Source organism: Scyliorhinus torazame, chromosome 3 (assembly GCF_047496885.1).
Source record: "Scyliorhinus torazame isolate Kashiwa2021f chromosome 3, sScyTor2.1, whole genome shotgun sequence".
Taxonomy (NCBI): Eukaryota; Metazoa; Chordata; class Chondrichthyes; order Carcharhiniformes; family Scyliorhinidae; genus Scyliorhinus; species Scyliorhinus torazame.
In genome coordinates this window covers 38,299,077-38,318,666 of record NC_092709.1, presented here as the reverse complement: position 1 = coordinate 38,318,666, position 19,590 = coordinate 38,299,077, and the positions used below count along the sequence as shown (strand labels likewise).

At 46.5% G+C, this 19,590-nt stretch overlaps 1 long non-coding RNA gene across 1 annotated transcript in view; it reads right to left on the bottom strand.

Moving 5' to 3' along the window:
* Positions 1-18,227, bottom strand: part of LOC140409482 (uncharacterized) — a 75,032-nt gene extending 56,805 nt beyond the window's left edge. The window contains exon 1 of the long non-coding RNA XR_011940349.1: positions 17,974-18,227. This is a non-coding gene — a long non-coding RNA (uncharacterized lncRNA). The remainder of the gene's footprint in view (positions 1-17,973) is intronic.
* Between the last annotated feature and the right edge of the window lie 1,363 nt (positions 18,228-19,590).

Here is a 19,590-nt window from a genome sequence, read left to right as displayed (position 1 = left end):
TTCACTTAAATCATCATTGATGTCTTGGTGCTCCCTTTCTGGAGTCAACATCTTCAAGGTTTCATTTCCTTGTGGATAGGCTCGAGTGGATGAGGTTTAATTGACGTGGTCTCACTGGACTCAAGAGTAGTTTCACTTTGATTGTTGAGTGCTTCTGTGCATACGAGCTGAGATCTGTCAGTCTCGCTGTGATCTTGCACATCTTGTATGGGAATTGTGATTTCTTCCTCACTTGCCTCACATACAGTGGGTAGACATTCAGTGTCTTCTTGTTGGTTAAATCAGCTGGGTAGACTTTCGTAGTCTTTTTCTGGTGACTCAAATAAGCTGGGTAGACTGTCAAAGTTTTTTTCTTGTTCACGTGAGCTTGGTAGACTTTCATAGTCTGCTGCTGGTTGCTCAGATAAGGTGGATAGACCTTCATGGTCTTGTTCATGCATGGACCTCACTATTGAGTTTTGAGTTGCTTCCATTGTGTAGTCTGTCACTGAGCTCTCCGTAGAGGCTTGTATCGCTCTCTCTGTGGAGTCTTTCATCGTTCCCTGTGTGGAGTCATGCAGTGGTCTCGCTGTGGAGTCGATCTGTGCGCTCTCAACGGAGTCGTTCAGTTGCTTGTGTGTGGAGTCGGGGACTCTTCGTGGTGCGTGGACCACTGGTTTGGCGTCAGGCCGCAGCAGACTCCTGTACTCGTGGGTCAGGATGTCGTCGATGCTGGGCTGAGGATCCGGATGAGAAGTGTAGACTTGTAGACTTGTCTGTATGTGTCGGTTGGACACTGTCAGGTGGCAGGACGCCAGTGCCGTAATTGCGTTGCCAGTGGAGTCCTGGAGTTTGCAGGCAGCTGGAAGAAGCTTGGGAGCCTTCTTGATTCTCGTGAAGTCCGACTGCGAGATCAGGTTGGCGGAGGCACCTGTGAGCAGTTTGAACTGTATGGGGCATTGGTTGACATCCATCACTGCATTCCATTCGTCCTTGAAATCCACGGCAAGGATGGACGGGACCTGTGATGTGCCCGGTGTGGCATAGTTGCGATCGTCCTCAAAATCCATAGCAAGGATTGACGGGACTTGCGATGTGCCCGGTGTGGCATATTCGCACATCGTGATGATGCCTACTTGGTATGCGTTATCCAGGTAGTCATCGTCTGGATCTGTAGCATTGCCTTGTTCCACGGTGCTGCAGAGGTTATTTCCAACTGCTGGTAGAAGTTCAGGCATTGTTCTGTCTTTCGAAGTAAAAGAATTGTGTTTTGTGGCTTCAAAACTTTTCTTTTTGATTTTCGGACATTTCCCCTTTAAGTGGGCGTGGTCTGGGGACTCGGATGTCATGATGCGGGTCGGAGAATCGCCGGGGCTGGCGTGAATCCCGCCCCCGCCGGTTGCCGAATTCTCCGGCACCGGATATTTGGCGGGGGCGGGAATCGCGCGCGCCGGTTGGCGGCCCCCCCCCGGCGATTCTCCGGCCCGGATGGGCCGAAGTCCCGCTGCTGGAATGCCTGTCCCGCCGGCGTGGATTAAAACACCTCTCTTACCGGCGGGACAAGGCGGCGCGGGCGGGCTCCGGGGTCCTGAGGGGGGGGCGCGGGGCGATCTGGCCCCGAGGGGTGCCCCCACGGTGGCCTGGCCCGCGATCGGGGCCCACTGATCCGCGGGCAGGCCTGTGCCATGGGGGCACTCTTTTCCTTCCGCCCTTGCCATGGTCTCCACCATGGTGGAGGCGGAAGAGACCCCCTCCACTGCGCATGCGCGGGGATGCCGTGAGCGGCCGCTGACGCTCCCGCGCATGTGCCGCCCGGCATTGTCATTTCCGCGCCAGCTGCCGGGGCACCAAAGGCCTATCCCGCCAGCTGGCGGGGCGGAAATCAGTCCGGCGCGGGCCTAGCCCCTCAAGGTTAGGGCTCGGCCGCTCAAGATGCGGAGGATTCCGCACCTTTGGGGTGGCGCGATGCCGGACTGATTTGCGCCGTTTTTGGCGCCGGTCGGCGGACATCGCGCCGATTATGGAGAATTTCGCCCCTCGTTTTGTCCTGCCCTTCGGAACACTGAAACAAGTTGAAGATCTCTATTGCATGCTCACCTGCAATGGTGAGTAGAAGAGTTATCTTCCGAGCACGGCCACGACATATATGTTGGATGCTTCCATGTATAGTTGGAATTTCGGTTTGAACGGACGTCAGCTAGCACTAAGATTGCCTATGGTCCTGATGAGGAGCCTGAATCTTGTCCATCGGCCTGGATTTGGTTGCCGGTTGTCTCTAACGTTGCTGAGTTGAACTAGGGAGATTGAGCAGTCACTCCTGTCCCATGTTGTGTTATGTTACTTCGCTGCCACTTGATGTAGGCTCTGCTGAAAGATGCTCCAGACTCGGAGATAGGTTTAATGTATTTATTGAACGATTAATAATTCTCCTAAATGAGTTCGACACTCTACTAATCTGCCTCTAGTAACTCAGTCTATTCTGCTAACTATACAAGCTTGCTCTCGACCATGTGCGTGGGTGTGACGTTGCTGTAATCAACCCTATCCTGCTCTCTAGGTCTCTGCCGGTGGAAGAGCCAGAGCCTGTGTGCCTTGTCCTTTTTATATGGGTCGTGTAGTGCCCCCTTGTGGTAATGCAACCTCTGGGTGTCTTGATTACCCATTGGTTGTGTCCTGTTCTAATGACCCATTGGTTGCGTGTCTGCATATCATTACATCTCTGGTGCTCCCTCTCGTGGTTACTTAGTTGTAGTGTATTTACATTAACCCCTTGTGTATGTACAGTGATGCATATCACTACAGAGTTTGGAAGGGGCAAGTTCCTTGTTGTGCTGATTGCATGTTCAGCTGAGAGTGATTAAGAGAGATCAGTAAAACGCCTCGAAGATCCAAAACAGCAGATAATGCACCAAATCACATCAGAGGTTGAACATCATGATTAGTGTACTCTGCATCCTCTGTCGTGCATATCATACCCACACTTGCAGAATATTTACTTCACTGACAGAGAAAAAACTTGATTTTTTAAATCACCTTCCATGACCTCTGGATGTCTGAAAGCGCCTCATAGTTAATGAGACATTCTTGAAACATAGTCATTGTTCGAATATAGGGAAAGAGTACCAGAGTGAAAATATGTTGGAGAAACTTGGAAAGAGAGTCATTTGGAGAATGAATCTCTTATCATAAAGATTTTCTGACTACTTCCATTTCTTGCACAGCTCTGAAAGAAATCGGTCAAAGTTGTTCTTAGCAAGCTTAATTAATCCTTGACACGACTCAATTTTAGATAGAGGTCACGTTTGATGGCACTATGTTATGTAACTACAGCCAAGCCACTTGTCCCCTCTGTCAAAAATGAAAAAATAATAATAATTAACCAATTGATAAAATGTAAATGCCATTACCACCTGTACTTTCAGCCTGATCAGTCAAAGGTGGCTAGGATAGAAAGCCTCCATGTTCTCGAATAAATGTTTATTCATTCGTTGATGTCATCTTATTAGCAGAGGTTTGGTTGTCCTGGATCTCCACCTTTGTCCTTGTGTTACCCTTAAACATTCCACAACGGTTAACTGCATCCAGTCCATTATATCCATCATCAATTCTTTCCTCCGCTTCCCTCTAATATGTTTCCATCGATTTTTCCTTCAAATAATTGTCTCTGTCTACCATCTGCTCTCGTGATGTGGCCAAAATATTGTATCTTTCTCCCTCTGATGTTATGCAATAATTTCCTCTCTTCTCCAGCCATTTCCAGTACTTCCACATTAGTCTTTCTGTGATGTGCAGGATATACAGAACGTCCTCTTACAGTCTACATCTCAAATGCATTCATCTTATCAACAGACTTTTTGTTTGTTGTTAATGGCTCTGACACATACAACATGGGTGACAAAATGTAGCACGTCAGCATCGGTGTCCAAAGATTCAGTCTCAGTGTCTTTGACGTTAACTCATCCTTCATTCTGGCGAAGCTAGCCTTGGCAATCTCAGTTCTTCTTTAGATCTCACAATCATATGTGCAATCGTCTGTGATAATCTGCCCAAAGTATGTGAACCTTTTTCACTTGTTCCATTTATTTCAATTTTTACTTCCAGTGTTAGCTCTCTGCTTACCCATCTTGTCTTGGCCCGCTTCACATTCATTCTCAATCCATGTTCCACATTCCTTGCTCACACTTTGTTTGCAAATCCCTGTACTGCCTTTTCTGACTCTGCAATCAGTGCCATGTCATCTGCGTATCTCAAGTTATTTATGTTCAACCCACCAATGTTGCAGTCTGGTCAATCTTCTATGTTTCTGAAGATAGCTTCAGTTTACAGGTTGAACAGTTTTGGGCACATAACACATCCCTGACACACTCCTCTTGATTGAGAAGCTGTCCGACAAGCCAATATCAAATTTCAACACTGCTGATTGATTTCAATGTAGATTCGGAATTATCCTTTCATCATTTCTGTCAGTTTCTAGTTTGTCTAAGCACTCCATTATTTTCTGAAGGTAAACTCGACCAAATGCCTTTGCACAGTCCATTAAGCATACATCCACAGGTCTTTCCACTTTCAATGACTACTCTCAAGTTAAAGATGCCTTCTTTTGTTCCTTGTTTTGGTCTGAATTCTGACTGGCTTTCATTACCTGTTTCTATAGTCATTTCTTTCCAAAACATTATTGGAATCAATTTCACCACATGACTCATGAAGCTGATTGCCCTCGGCTCTCAACACTGTCGGGCTATTGGTTTTTGTGGGAGCTTTAAGAACAATGAGTGCAGAAGATCCTCAGGTAGGAATCCTGTTCTGTAAGGAGAGGTCTGTCAGCCACACAATGTTAACTTCACTCAGAGCTTTCAGACATGCTGTTGGCGTTGCATCAATTCCAGGTGCTTTCCTGGCTTTCATCTTTTTGAGCGCTGCACTGACTTCTGCCTTTAATATCTCTCGTTCTTCTGTTCTCTCTGATGGCACCAATTCACTTCTATCTTCATCACCATACCGTTCCCTTATATATTTCAAACACTATCTCTCTGCACTAATTTTTGAAGAGAGGTTCACCTTCCTTTCTCCTTACGCAGCCACTATTTGTCGTTTTTCTTTTTCCTTATCCATTAGTGCTTTAACTTTCTCATGCAATTCTGTACCTTTTCTCCAGTCCTCCTATTACCTTACAACCATATTTATATAACATTCCCTTGGCTGCTCTACAGGCTTTTCTTATCTGCTTTTTTAATTTGCCGTTGTTTTCCTTATTGCTCTTACTCTGTCTTTTAGTTTCCATCATATCTAGTATGTCACCTGTCATCCACTCTGGAAGCTTCCTCCTCACTTTATTGGGGACTGTCTCAGTTACTGTGCATTTCATGCTCTGTTTCAACCTTCCCCAATACCTATCAGTCATTTCCTCCTCTCTAACATCTCAATCTGTCACATCCTGAAGTAAAACTTCTTACTTGTTGGCAACATCCATGGCCTACTTCTTCCTCACAGCTTCCTCTCTCAGTCTAGGTTCACCTGGTCTTTCACATGGATCAGGTGCAGTGAAAAATTAATAAGAAAGTTTGTAAACAATTGTTCATATTAAATAACCCATGGTAAATCCAAATCCATTGAATCCCAACAGTGTAGAAGGAGGCCATTCGGCCCATTGAGTCTGCACCGACCCTTTGCACCAACCCTCACCTAACCTGCACCTCTCTGGACACAATGAGGCAATTTAACATGGCCAATCCGCCTATCCTGCACAGCTTTGGACTGTGGGAGGAAACCGGAGCACCCGGAGGAAACCCACGGGGAGAAAGTGCAAACTCCACAGAGACAGCCACCCGAGGTCAGAATTGAACCCAGTGTCCCTGGCGCTGTGAGGCAGCAGTGCTAACCACTGTGTCACTGTGCTGCCCTATACAAATACTATAAATAAATTAATGCTCTGGATTGTTCAGGTGCCAAAAATTCTTAGCTTCTTCTGTAGTCTGATGTCCATTACAACCTTTCCGTTTGTTGTGATGTGATGTACATGAATCGTTAAACAGTGCTTATCTTACACTGCTGTGTATCACTATCCAGGACATCACTGCAGGCATTCCTCAGGTTAGTTATCCCAGGCCCAATTTTTTCAGCCACTTCATCAATAACTTTCTTTCCATCATAGGGTCTGAAGTGGTGATGTTCACTGATAATAGCACAATGTTGAGAATCATTCAGATACTGAAACAGTCCATGCCCAAATGCAATAAGATTTGGACAATATCCAGACTTGGGCTGAAAAGTGGCAAGTAACATTTGTGCCATGCAATGACCATCTACAAAAAGAGAGACTAACTATCGCCTCTAGACATTCAATGGCAATCATAGGGTGGCTCGAGAAATACTCTGGAGGCGTTCAGTCATAATAAAGGGGTTTAATTAACAAAGGCAAAAGCTGTTAAATATACAGGTACGGAACACAATAGGATGGGTTGTGTCTCTTTGGCTCCAGATTGCACACTGCCCAAGCTCCGACCCTCAAGAAACCGCGCTATTGGCTGGGGTTTATGCTCTCTCGCATTGGTTCCGAGCTGGTCATGTGGGCCACCAGGCCCATCCCCTTGAAGGGGTCGTGCTACCACAATTACCATTGCTGAATCTCACATTATAAACATCATTGGGTTTGCCATTGACCAGGAAATTAACTGAACTACCAATATAAATATTGTGGCTACAAGAGCAGGTCAGAGGCTAGGAATCCTGCAGCGAGTAACTCACCTCCTGACTCCCTAAAGTGTGTCCACAATCTACACTGCACAGGTCAGGAGTGTGATGGAATACTCTCCACTTGCTTGGATGAGCACAACTCCAGCAGCATTCAAGAAGCTCAACACCATCCAAGACAAAGCAACCAACTTGATTGGCATCCCTTCCACAAATATTCTCTCCCTCCATCACCAACGCACAGTGGCAGCCGTGTGTGTATCATCTACAAGATGCATCGCAGCAACTCACCAAGGATCCTTAGACAGCACCTTTCAAACCCACAACTGCTACCATCTAAAAGGACGAAGGCAACTGGCACATGGGAACAGCACCACCTGCAAGTTCCCCTCAAGTCACTCGCCATCCTGACTTTGAAATATATCACCCATTTCTTCACTGTTGCTTGGTCAAAATCCTGGAACTCCCTCCCTAACAGCACTGTGGGTGTAATTACACCACATGGACCGCAGCAATTCAAGAAGGCAGCTCACCACCACCGTCCTCCGGTCAATTATAGATGGGAAATAAATGTTGGCCTAGCCAGTGATGCCCACATCCCGTAAATGCATAGAAACTATGAGACCGGAAAATAATGGATAATCAAACATAGATCAAATACAGCAGATACATGTTAGATGTGTCTACATAGCGTCCCAGTTAATATTGTCTGTATTGTGATGTTCTTTGCTTTCTGGATAAGGATGGCTTTGATTTGTTGTGTTCAACAAAGAACATCAAGCTATGTTGATCAACAAAGCTAATTTATAACTACTTATAACTAGATTTGAACGTCTTACTAAGATACAAAGATTGCTAAATAAACTAAACTTTAATTCTATCTACAGACCTCCTGAACACACAACTATTCTCTATCCCGCCTAATCATGTCCTCCCCAAATCAAGGGTGTAACGTGATCTACGTGACTGCTCTTGATCACCATCTGGTGGTTACCTGCGTTTGCATAAAATTGTTAACCATTCATTTACAATACAATATTCATACTGTTACATGTATAGAGTCCTATCTTCAAATAAAGAACCCACAATATTGTTTTACCAATACTTGTATATGATTGGTATGTTTTCAACAAATAGAGGGATGCAACAACTTTCTCCTCTTTCCATTTGAATTGAGCACAGTAAGAAGTCTTACAACACCAGGTTAAAGTCCAACAGGTTTGTTTCGAATCACTAGCTTTCGGAGTGCAGCACCTTCCTCAGGTGAATGAAGAGGTGAGTTCGAGAAACACATATGTAGACAAAGTCAATGATGCAAGACAATTCTTTGAATGCGAGTCTTTGCAGGTAATTAAGTCTTTACAAGTCCAGACGGAGCGACTGGCGAGAGGGGTAATCACAAGTTAAAGAGGTGCGAATTATCTCAAGCCAGGACAATTGGTCACGCCTGAGGCATGGTACATTGGCGAGACCATGCAGACGCTACGACAGCGGATGAACGGACAGCGCACAACAATCGCCAGGCAGGAATGTTCCCTTCCAGTCGGGGAACACTTCAGCAGTCAAGGACATTCAGCCTCTGATCTTCGGGTAAACGTTCTCCAAGGCGGCCTTCAGAACGCGCGACCATGCAGAATCGCCGAACAGAAACTGATAGCCAAGTTCCGCACACATGAGTACGGCCTCAACCGGGACCTTGGATTCATGCCGCATTACATTCACCCACCACCATTTGGCCTGGGCTTGTGAAATCCTACCAACTGTCCTGGCTTGAGACAATTCACACCTCTCTAACCTGTGTTTATCCCTCTCTCCAGTCACTCTGTCTGGACCTGTAAAAACTTAATTACCTGCAAAGACTCACATTCAAAGTATCGTCTTGCATCATTGACTTTGTCTATATATGTGTTTCTGGAACGCATCTCTTCATTCACCTGAGGAAGGAGCTGCGCTCTGAAAGCTAGTGATTCGAAACTTTAACCTGGTGTTGTAAGACTTCTTACTGTGCCCACCCCAGTCAACGCCGGCATCTCCACATCATTTGAATTGAGGTAGTTTGTGGCATCCTGAGTGTTAATGAATATGTTTAACACATTTCCTCACCACTCAGAATGTTGGGATGTCCATGGGATGTGAGTGTCTCTGGCAAGGTTGGCATTTATTGCCCATACCTAATTGCCCTGGAGATAGTGATGCTGAGCCACCTTCTTGAACTGCTGCATCCCATGTGGTGTAGGTATACCAACAGTGCTGTTAGTGAGGGATAGAATTACTGCAATTCTTTCTTTTGCTTTGAGGGAAGGGGAATGGCAATGGAAGCAAAGTTAGGATTGACCTTGAAACAGGAAGGTGATTGAATAGAACAGAATGGAGCTGGGAGGGAGTTTAAATACATCATTGGAATTGCATGTTGGAAGTCTATCCAGTTACGATTTGCCCTTTGGGACAAACAATTTAAAAAAGTGTATGGGCCAATGGTAGATAATGAAAGCAGTCTTAAATATTACGGGTGGGAGATTTAGAATGTCATGATGAAGGATGTAGGTGGACCATGGAAATAATAGAGGGGCCTCAGAATCCTAAGAGGTGGGATTGGAGAGAGTGGTGGTGGTGGTGGTGGGGGGGGGGGGGGGGGGGGCAGTGGTGGTGGGGAATGGTGGTGAGGGCAGAGGTTGTTGGCAGCAACATATTGTAAACACAAACGTTAGCTCAAATTCAGACATATGAAGCAGTTAGAGAGGCCATGAGAATGAGGAGGGTATTTCTTTAGAGCAGGAAATAGCATTTCAAAAGTAGAGAGAGTGAATTAAATTTTGGAGACATGAAGGGAGCAGGAGGAGAATCACAGCCGGCACATCTTTATATATCTTAACACAGAACGTTTGCAGTAATCTTATGCTGATATAGCTTGTGTGTGCCGTGTGTGAGAGGGAAAGAAACAGAGATAAAGGGAATTACAAACATGAAGGAAGACATCACCACCATTTGGGTTTATCTATTATTTCCTGATCACTTAAAAAGTCTTTATGCCTTACTGAGTTGATGCTAGAAATGCTAACCTGCAATTTTATTAACCAAGCTTAAATAAATCTTTATGAAAATAAATCTCACACTTAAGCTCATGGCCTGATTAATTTGATACATTCCTGATGGAAATCAACTCAAAACTGTTCTTCGTCATGTGAACCAAATACTTAGCAAGGCACATTCAGAAATGAAACATTCTCCTGATATTACAAAATGTCTTCAAAAAACTCATTCCCTCATATAATATTCATTCCCCGGAGTGGGAATCATTGTCAGATTGCCACTCCACTTCCTTTTGCTTGCACCGGTTGGGAGCTGCACATTTCTCGCCAGATCTTCCGGTCAGGAGGTGAGTTACTCGCCATAGGATTCCTAGCCTTTGACATACCCTGATAGCCACAGTATTAATATGGCTGGTGCAGCTCAGTTTCGAATCAATGGTAACCCCCAGGATGTTGATTATGGAGGATTCAGCGATGGTAATGCCTTTGAATGTCAAGGGGCGATGGTTAAATCTTCTCTTGTTGGAGATGGTCATTGCCTGACACTTATGGCACAAATGTAACTTGCCACTTGTCAGCTCAAGCCTGGATATTGTCCAGGTCTTGCTGCATTTGAACATGGAGTTCTTCATTATTTGAGGAGTCGCAAATGGTGCTAAACACTGTGCTGGCATCCGCAAACATACCCACTTATGACCTTACGATGGAAGGGAGGTCATTGATGAAGCAGCTGAAGATGGTTGGGCCTAGGACACTACCCTGAGGAACTCCTGCAGTGATGTCCTGGAGTTGAGATGATTGACCTCCAACCACCACAACCATCTTCCTTTGTGCCAGGTATGTCTGCAACCAGTGAAGAGCGTTCCCCCGATTCCCATTGACTCCAGTTTAGCTAAGGCTCTTTGATGCTGTACTCAGTCAAATGCTGCCTTGATGTCAAGGGCAGTCATCTCTGGTATTCAGCACTTGTGTCCATGAACCAAGGCTGTAATGAGGTCAGGAGCTCAGTGACCCTGGCGGAACCCAAACTGAGCGTCCATGAGCAGGTTATTGCTGAGTAAGTGCCACTTGATAGCACTGTTGATGACTCCTTCCATCACTTTGCTGATGATGGAGAGTAGACGGATTGTGTGGTAATTGGCTGTGGTGGTAACTGGTTGTGTGGTGGGGGAGGATGGTCAATGGCAGGAGCTAATTAGGGGGTATTCAAGATTTTTGGAGGTAGTCATTGGGGTTGGTAGGTTGGGGTATCAGGAGGATAGTCAAGGGTTTGGGAGGGTAGATAGATAATCAGGCATTGTGAAGGTAGTAGACAAGCTGGGAGGGTAGGCGAAGGTGTGTGATTGGGAGTGGGGGACAGCACCATAGTTACCCAGAAACTAGAAGTGATTTCAATCCTTGTTCCAGGTTCAGGGTAATTGCCCATCGGAAGTTTAAATTTCCTGGACAACTCCAGTGCAGTCCATACCTGTGGACCCTGGTGCATCCCATAGCGCATCTCCTGGGGTACATCCGGGATACGACTCTCCGGGGAACTGGAGTTCTGGGGCAACCCAACTCTAAAATGTTGCCAAAATTGACTGTGATTTAATTGAATAATTTGAATTAAGAAGTGACACAGATTCGGGAGACACATTAGATCTGAAATACCCAAGAAATTGCGTTCCAGCAGACATGCCATGATGACGTTAGCTAATCTCCACTGAAGTTCAGCTTGTAAGGAGGAAGTCTTCTTATTTACATCAAAATGGTGGGAACCTGACAGGGTTGCATCTGAGGTGTCTGCCTGGTAAAGATTCTCTTGTCTTACGGAATGAATAATAAAGTAAATTAAAACCGGCATTTTGATTCCTTACTAGGCCTGGGCCCTGGCTGAGTGCATATTCTCTGGCTTTTCTGATGTCCCATTTCAAAGTTGAAGGATATTTGAAGCAAATATCTATGTATGCTCAATAACAATGAATGGAAACTTAGGGCTGGGTTTAATGGAATACACTCGAGTGGGCTAGGTGGAGCACATAATCGCGGGGTGGAGGCCACACACGCCTTTCCCCAAATTGAGCCCCATTAAATCAGTGGTGGGAATGGCTGACATGCGGAACGTTCTCTCTGTGTTCTCACTGTCTAATGAGACTCAGTAACAGATAACTTAATGTGGCCCCATGTGAATTTTGGCTGACTGCTGCTGTGGAGCACTTTGAGACATTTTACAACATGGATGGCACTGTGCGAATTTGAGTTTCCATTCTTGCTGATTCTGTTTGGCTATAAAATGTATGTGCGGAATAATGCATTCCTAAACCATCGTCCAAATTATACAATATTGCATGTTGTAAGTCAAAACAAAGAACAAAGAAATTTACAGCACAGGAACAGGCCCTTCGGCCCTCCAAGCCTGTGCCGACCATGCTGCCCGACTAAACTACAATCTTCTACACTTCCTGGGTCCGTATCCCTCTATTCCCATCCTATTCATGTATTTGTCAAGGTGCCCCTTAAATGTCACTATCGTCCCTGCTTCCACCACCTTCTCCGGTAGCGAGTTCCAGGCACCCACTACCCTCTGTGTAAAAAAACTTGCCTCGTACATCTACTCTAAACCTTGCCCCTCTCACCTTAAACCTATGCCCCCTAGTAATTGACCCCTGTACCCTGGGGAAAAGCCTCTGGCTATCCACTCTGTCTATGCCCCTCATAATTTTGTAGACCTCTATCAGGTCGCCCCTCAACCTCCGTCATTCCAGTGAGAACAAACCGAGTTCATTCAACGCTCCTCATAGCTAATGCCCTCCATACCAGGCAACATTCTGGTAAATCTCTTCTGCACCCTCTCTAAAACCTCCACATCCTTCTGATAGTGTGGTGACCAGAATTGAACAGTATACTCCAAGTGTGGCCTAACTAAGGTTCTATACAGCTGCAACATGACTTGCCAATTCTTATACTCAATGCCCCGGCCAATGAAGGCAAGCATGCCGTATGCCTTCTTGACTACCTTCTCCACCTGGGTTGCCCCTTTCAGTGACCTGTGGACCTGTACACCTAGATCTCTCTGACTTTCAATACTCTTGAAGGTTCTACCATTCACTGTATATTCCCTACCTGCATTAGACCTTCCAAAATGCATTACCTCACATTTGTCCGGATTAAACTCCATCTGCCATCTCTCCGCCCAAGTCTCCAAACAATCTAAATCCTGCTGTATCCTCTGACAGTCGTCATCACTATCCGCAATTCCACTAACCTTTGTGTCGTCTGAAAGCTTACTAATCAGACCAGTTACATTTTCCTCCAAATCATTTATATATACTACAAAGAGCAAAGGTCCCAGCACTGATCCCTGCGGAACACCACTGGTCACAGCCCTCCAATTAGAAAAGCATCCTTCCATTGCTACTCTCTGCCTTCTATGACCTAGCCAGTTCTGTATCCACCTTGCCAGCTCACCCCTAATCCCGTGTGACTTCACCTTTTGTACTAGTCTACCATGAGGGACCTTGTCAAAGGCCTTACTGAAGTCCATATAGACAACATCCACTGCCCTACCTGCATCAATCACCTTTGTGACCTCATCGAAAAACTCTATCAAGTTAGTGAGACACGACCTCCCCTTCACAAAACCATGCTGCCTCTCACTAATATTCATTGATTATTTTGATTAATCTCGAACCATTCATTACTTCTCGTGCACCCATCATTTTGTATTTGTCCAGATACCCTCATTTGAGTTCCAGGTTTATTCATTCACAGGATGTGGGTGTCGCTGGCTGGGCCAGCATTTATGGCCCTTGAACTGAAGGGCTTGCTCGGCCATTTCAGAGGTCGTTTGAGAGGCACCAACACTGCTGTGGATCTGGAGTCACTTGTGTTGTAACCGCCCCCAAAGGAAGGAGTCCGCATTGAGTTTCCGGATAAACCGCAGGTTTATTGAAGCTTGTTGCAGAGGCTAAAAGCTGCTCCTCCGGTTGAGGGCCGGCCCCGTTCTGAGCCAGCCAGCTTTATACCGGAATTCCTCGGAAGCTCTGCCCCCTTTCTGCAGGGGAGCACGTATTCTCCAAGGGCTTCTGGGAAAACCAGATCCCGACTCCACATGCTTTCGTCAGGTCCAGGATATGGCAACAGCGAAGGACAGCAGGGGCGGGATTCTCTAAAAATGGGGCTATGCCCCCATGCCAGCGTGAAAAGCAGCGCTAACATTGCCGGCATCAACGGCCCCCAAAAGTGAGGAATTCTCACCTTTCTAGGGATCGAGGTTGCCGCCAGAACTGTCCCCGCAACTCCAGCCAGCAGGGAACGGCCAGCGCGAGTCCGTGCATGCCTTTACTATTAAGCTATTTTTCTGATAGGGACAGCTGGTTTTCAAACAGATGCACCAGATTGGGTTCAACAGTCACAGGATGTGAAATTGTAAGCTCGTTGAAGAGACCGGAGAGGTCACTCTCAATCTTGCTTTTTGACTTGAACTGGGCCCAGATATTCCTTCCCTGAAGGACATCAGTTTTTATGACGATGGTTTCATGGTCATCATTAGACTTTTAATTCCAGAATTTGTTTTTTTATTGGATTCAAATTTCATCATCTGCCATGGTGGAATTTGAACCTAGGCCTCCAGACCATTACCCTGGGTCTATGGATTATGGGTTCACTACACCACCACTCCTCCTAAAAATTGCATGATAAACATTCTTACTGAGTTAAACTTGAGGCATGTGGACTACAGTCCAGCATCTACCGAAGACTATGAGAGAGGATTCTATGACTTCTAGAGGGTACATTTATATTTATCTTTAGCTAACCCATGGACAATAAAGATAGAGTCAAATTACTGGGTTAAGGCATTCCCTCAACTATTTTTACTGTATCTAAAATAACTTTAGAATCTGATGATACATTTAATTTACATTTTACAAAATCAAATAGATAATGCACAATAAGTGAACACTTTCACAGAATCATAGAATTTACAGTGCGGAAGGAGGCCATTCGGCCCATCAAGTCTGCACTGGCCCTTGTAAAGAGCACCTTACTTAAACCCACCCTATCCCCAGAACCCAGTAACCCCACCTTTTTGGACACGAGGGGCAATTTAGCATGGCCAATCCGCCTAACCTGCACATCTTTGGACTGTGGGAGGAAACCAGAGCACCCGGAGGAAACCCACGCACACACGGGGAGAACGTGCAGACTCCACACAGACAATGACCCAAACTGAGAATCGAACCTGGGACCTTGAAGCTGTGAAGCAACAGTGCTAAGCACTGTGCTACCATGCCACCCATACTTTGATCATCTAAACCTGGAACAGCTTTGAAATCAACATAGTATCTATATTTCAGATATGCATTTTTAATGTTGAAACTGACTGCAACATGTTGTCAAACTAGATTGTGGACTACAAAATTAGAATTAGAAAACTGGGGGGAGTTAGGTGGCATGGTGGCGCAATGGTTAGCACTGCTGCCTCATGTTGCCGAGGACCCAGGTTCGATCTCGGCTCCTGGTCACTGTCCGTGTGGAGTTTGCAAATTCTCCCCATGTCTGCGTGGGTCTCAATCCCTACAACCCAAAGATGTGCAGGGTATGTGGATTGGCCACGCTAAATTACTCCTTCATTGGAAAAATCTTAGGGAGAGAATTCTCCACCGCCCACCTCTCAGTTTCTGATACGGGAGAGAATCTAATGTCTGGCAGCATCATGGTTCATGCCCTGTTCCATCAGGAGGGTGCAAATGGATCATTTGAACACATTTAAATCCAATTAATAGGCTGGACTTAGGATTCTCCATGTCTCCGTGATGCTCTGGCCCTCTGGGCCAGGATTCACATGGGCATGGAATGGTGCAAGTATTTGCCTGCACGGCCCTGACGTGGTGGGCCAAATGGATACATATTTAAGGTAGGTGACCCCAAGATCCTTTGGAGGGCCCATCCCCACCACAGCGCCTATACTCCCCACCCCACCCGATCAGAGACCGCCATCAGACACCCCCATCAGAATGCCCCACCAGATCCTCCATCGGCCCCCCAACAGATCCCCACAGCAGATCCCCTACCTGACTCCCCCATCATAATCCTCTACCAGACCCTCTTCACAGAACTACCACCATGTCAGTGACCCCCTCACATCAGAGATGGCCATAACAGATGACCCCCCATATCAGAGAATCCTCCATATCAAGACCCCCATATCAGAGAGCCCCCCATATCAGCGGACCCCCATATCACAGACACCTCTGATAACAATGAACCCCCACATCGGAGAAATCCGATAACAAAGAACCCCCATATCAGAGACCCCCCCCCCCCAACTCCTGCTACCAGTCACCCATGCCTGGGAGTGAAAGCAGTCCTGACAGAAACAGTGAAAAATCATGGTCTAGATTCTCCGTTTCTGCAGCTAAGTACCGGCTCGAACAGAGAATGCGTGAGAGGTTCACGTGAAAAATATCGGTGGCGAACTGATTCCGATTCCGGTGAGGGGCTAACCCCGGCGCCGACTGAAACACCCGCCTCTCGCACTGAAAATGGCTGAGTCCCGGGCTGCGGATGTTCACGGCTGATGACCTGCAGCGTCGTGCTGTACAACATGGTGCCGGCCGTGCGCGGACCCAACCCGCCATCCATGATGCCACAGCCCACCAGCTGGTCACCCCCTGGCTACCCCCCACCAGTCCCCTCAGCCCTCGTGGAAGTCCCCCAGCCAGCGACATGGATCCCGGCCAAGTGTGGCGGCGCTGGACACAGTCCGCAGCTGGCATGCCGGGTTCACTATTTGGGGGACTCGGCCCATCGAGGGCGGAGCATCGAAGGTGGGCCGGCCGATGAGGTATCAACGGCATTGCGACTGCGCGCGGCGCGCATCATAATGATGCCATTTAGTAGCTGAGCATGGCTGGCAGCAGTCAAACCAGCGACGGCCCCGATTTCGGGGTCGGAGCCCATTCTCCACCCAATCACCGAACATGATTTCAGCGTCGGGCAACGGAGAATTCTGCCCCATTGCTTTTTCACTGATCTGTCCATTACACCTGCTGCCTCAGACTGATGTCTGGAAAGCAGCAGCTGTTAGAAAGTCAAAACGTATCACAAGGCTATAAGCTCCCTCAAATCCTTTGGTCTGCTAGGTTTCTAGTCCCTTTCAACAAGAAATAGCTTTTAGTAGGCTATAAATGATAGGGTAATAGCTTCCAGACAGCCAGATATTTGGATTGTTTATTTTCATTTTCCTTCATGCTTAAATGCACCTGAACATAACCACAATGTTTATAAACATCTAACCATGATTGACAGTTCCTGGTCACATCAAAAGTTGTTAATGTTTCCTGCTGAAAAAAAAGCAAGTGAAAGCACTTAACTCTGAGATGTTTATTTCCCAATCTTTATTTTGCTGCTTTATATTGTATGATTTGGTTGATGCATGACTAAGTGACCATTCTTCAATCTGAATGGTTGAAGAGTTTCACTGTTGCCAAATTTATGCATGGTGGGTAACGCAAGGGATTCCATTCCAAATCGTGCTACAGGGCACCATTTTGAACAAGGTGTAGTGGCTGCCCCCCTTCTCCCAGCAATGAAAATCCTGCCCCACTCCACTAAGAGGAAAGGGCATCCCCCACTCCCCCATGACGGCATTGATGAGTAACCCCACCTACCCACAGTATGCACGCTTACGGGTGGCTTGAACCCCCCACCAACCACCCATCAGAGATTTCCCACAGGACTCCCCCACCAGACCCACTCAGCAGAGACCTCCACCAGAGGCCTCCCACCTGACATCCCCACCAGAGACACCACCCAGAGATGCCAGATCCATCACTACCTCCCACCAGAACCACGCACCAGAGACCCCCACCAGAGACCCCCACAAGAGTCTTCCACCCGAGTCTCCCACCAGAGACACCTATCAAAGACCTCCCCCATATCAGAGGCTGAGGTGGGGTGGGGGGCGGGGCATCTCTGTTATTGGGAGCAAGTCACTGTTATGGGGGGTGGGGCTCCCTGATATGGAGGGATTTCTGATATGGAGGGGTTCTCTGTTATAGGGGTTTTTTCTGATATGGGAGGTCTTTGATATGAGGGAGTCTCTGGTGGGGGTCTCTGATGGGGTTTCTGATTGGAGGGTCCGATGGGGGGGGTCTGGTGGGGATATGATAGGGGTCTTTTGTGGGGGGTGTCTGGTGGTGGAGTCGGAGGGGTGGAGTGGGAAGTGTTTGCATTGTGTGGTGGAGGGAGTCCCTCCGATGGACTTTTGAGGGCATCCATCTGACATACTTACCCCCTTGGCCCTCCGCGTCAGAGCCACGCTGGCAAATACGTGTGAATCCCAGCCAGCGGCGATCCCGCTTTTTCTTCAACACAAGATTCTCCATTGCATTAGGACCTCCGCTACTGCAGGCGGACAGCAGAGAATCCCCTCCATGATTCAATGGTCACGTAAGGTCCAAACGTGTTGCAGACAGCTATGGAACGATAGCTCAGCATAACTGGAATATTCAGTCGAGGAGCGAAGGAAACCAGAAAGAGAGAGTATAATACTGTTAAAGGTTAATGAGTACACTGTCAGTTAAGCTGGTACCATTAATGCATACAGAATCAATATTCAACCATGTGAAAATTTGTAAAAAGAAAACTCATATGAAATAACACTTCATGGTTGGCAGGAGAATGCAATGTTCCAGAATTCATTTAAAGGCATGATCAAAGTTCAACAGTGAACTAAGGTTTAAACTAGCAAATGAGTAGGAATTCACCCATTGTCTGTACAACCCTTCTGTGCTTTCAATTACACAAAATGTTTTCCCATTCACTCGTGGCTGCATTTCTCAGAGGTCATAGTTAATGCACAATTGACCAAAAATACTTCACTATTCCTTGTGGGGTGTTTAACCTATACTGTGGCTTTAACCCTCTGAGTATTGAGTGTCCATTCACTGTTTCAAACATACCTCTCTCTATCACATCGCTGTGAAGTTCTATAAACAAGTATTAGGAAAGGGGGATTACAGAAATCTCACCAGTATAATTTCCAGTCTTCTCTGATAAATCTCACACAATAGTAAACGTAAAAAGAACTTTGCGGACAAATGCTGTTCATTTACATCTCCCAGGTGCTCCTTTCATGGTGTCATTGAAATGTGTGAGAAATGAAATATTCAGCATATTCTCTGCTGTTCCCCTTTACTTAATCAGTCGGAGTCACTGTGAGCTGCACTTTATTGCGTGTGCATTATCCTTGTTTTACAATAACAGGATTAATCATTGAATTACATTTGTATACTTGGTGCAGGAGCACTGAACAAAATTATTTGGATGATTTGTCAGCTGGTAGCATTTTTTTGTCCTGGGACAGGTTTCAGAAATGCCCGACTTTACAAAATTCATATCTGGAAAGATATGGCAGTGGTTTGTCTCGAATTGATTGTTTGGCTTTTTTGGCCAATAGGCTTATGAACAATGAAGATCCTTCCTTAACGGGACAGAATTTATCGGAATGGTTGACCCGACAAATGGATCTCATGAAATCAAGTTTGAGTATCGCTGATAAAAGACATTGGGCGCGATTCAGCGGACAAAAGCTTAAGTCTGCTTTTGGGTGCTTTTGGCAGGGTGCTTCTTGGTGGCTACAGCATAAAAATCACCCCGCTATTCAAAATCAGTTTACTGATTTTTTTTTTGGCATTGGGGAGTTTCTCCCTGCAGAGGCCATACTTAGAGAGATTTTCTGCTGGCGAACTGATCTCACCAGCAGGGACGGCTGTTCGCAGGTCAGAGTGCCATTTTGAATGGCACCCCAGATCTCCCTCCTCCCCCCCCCCCCCCCACCCCCCAGACAACTTTCTGGACCCCCCCACACCCCAACCTTGTCGAAGCCCCTGAGAAACTCCACCCCTCA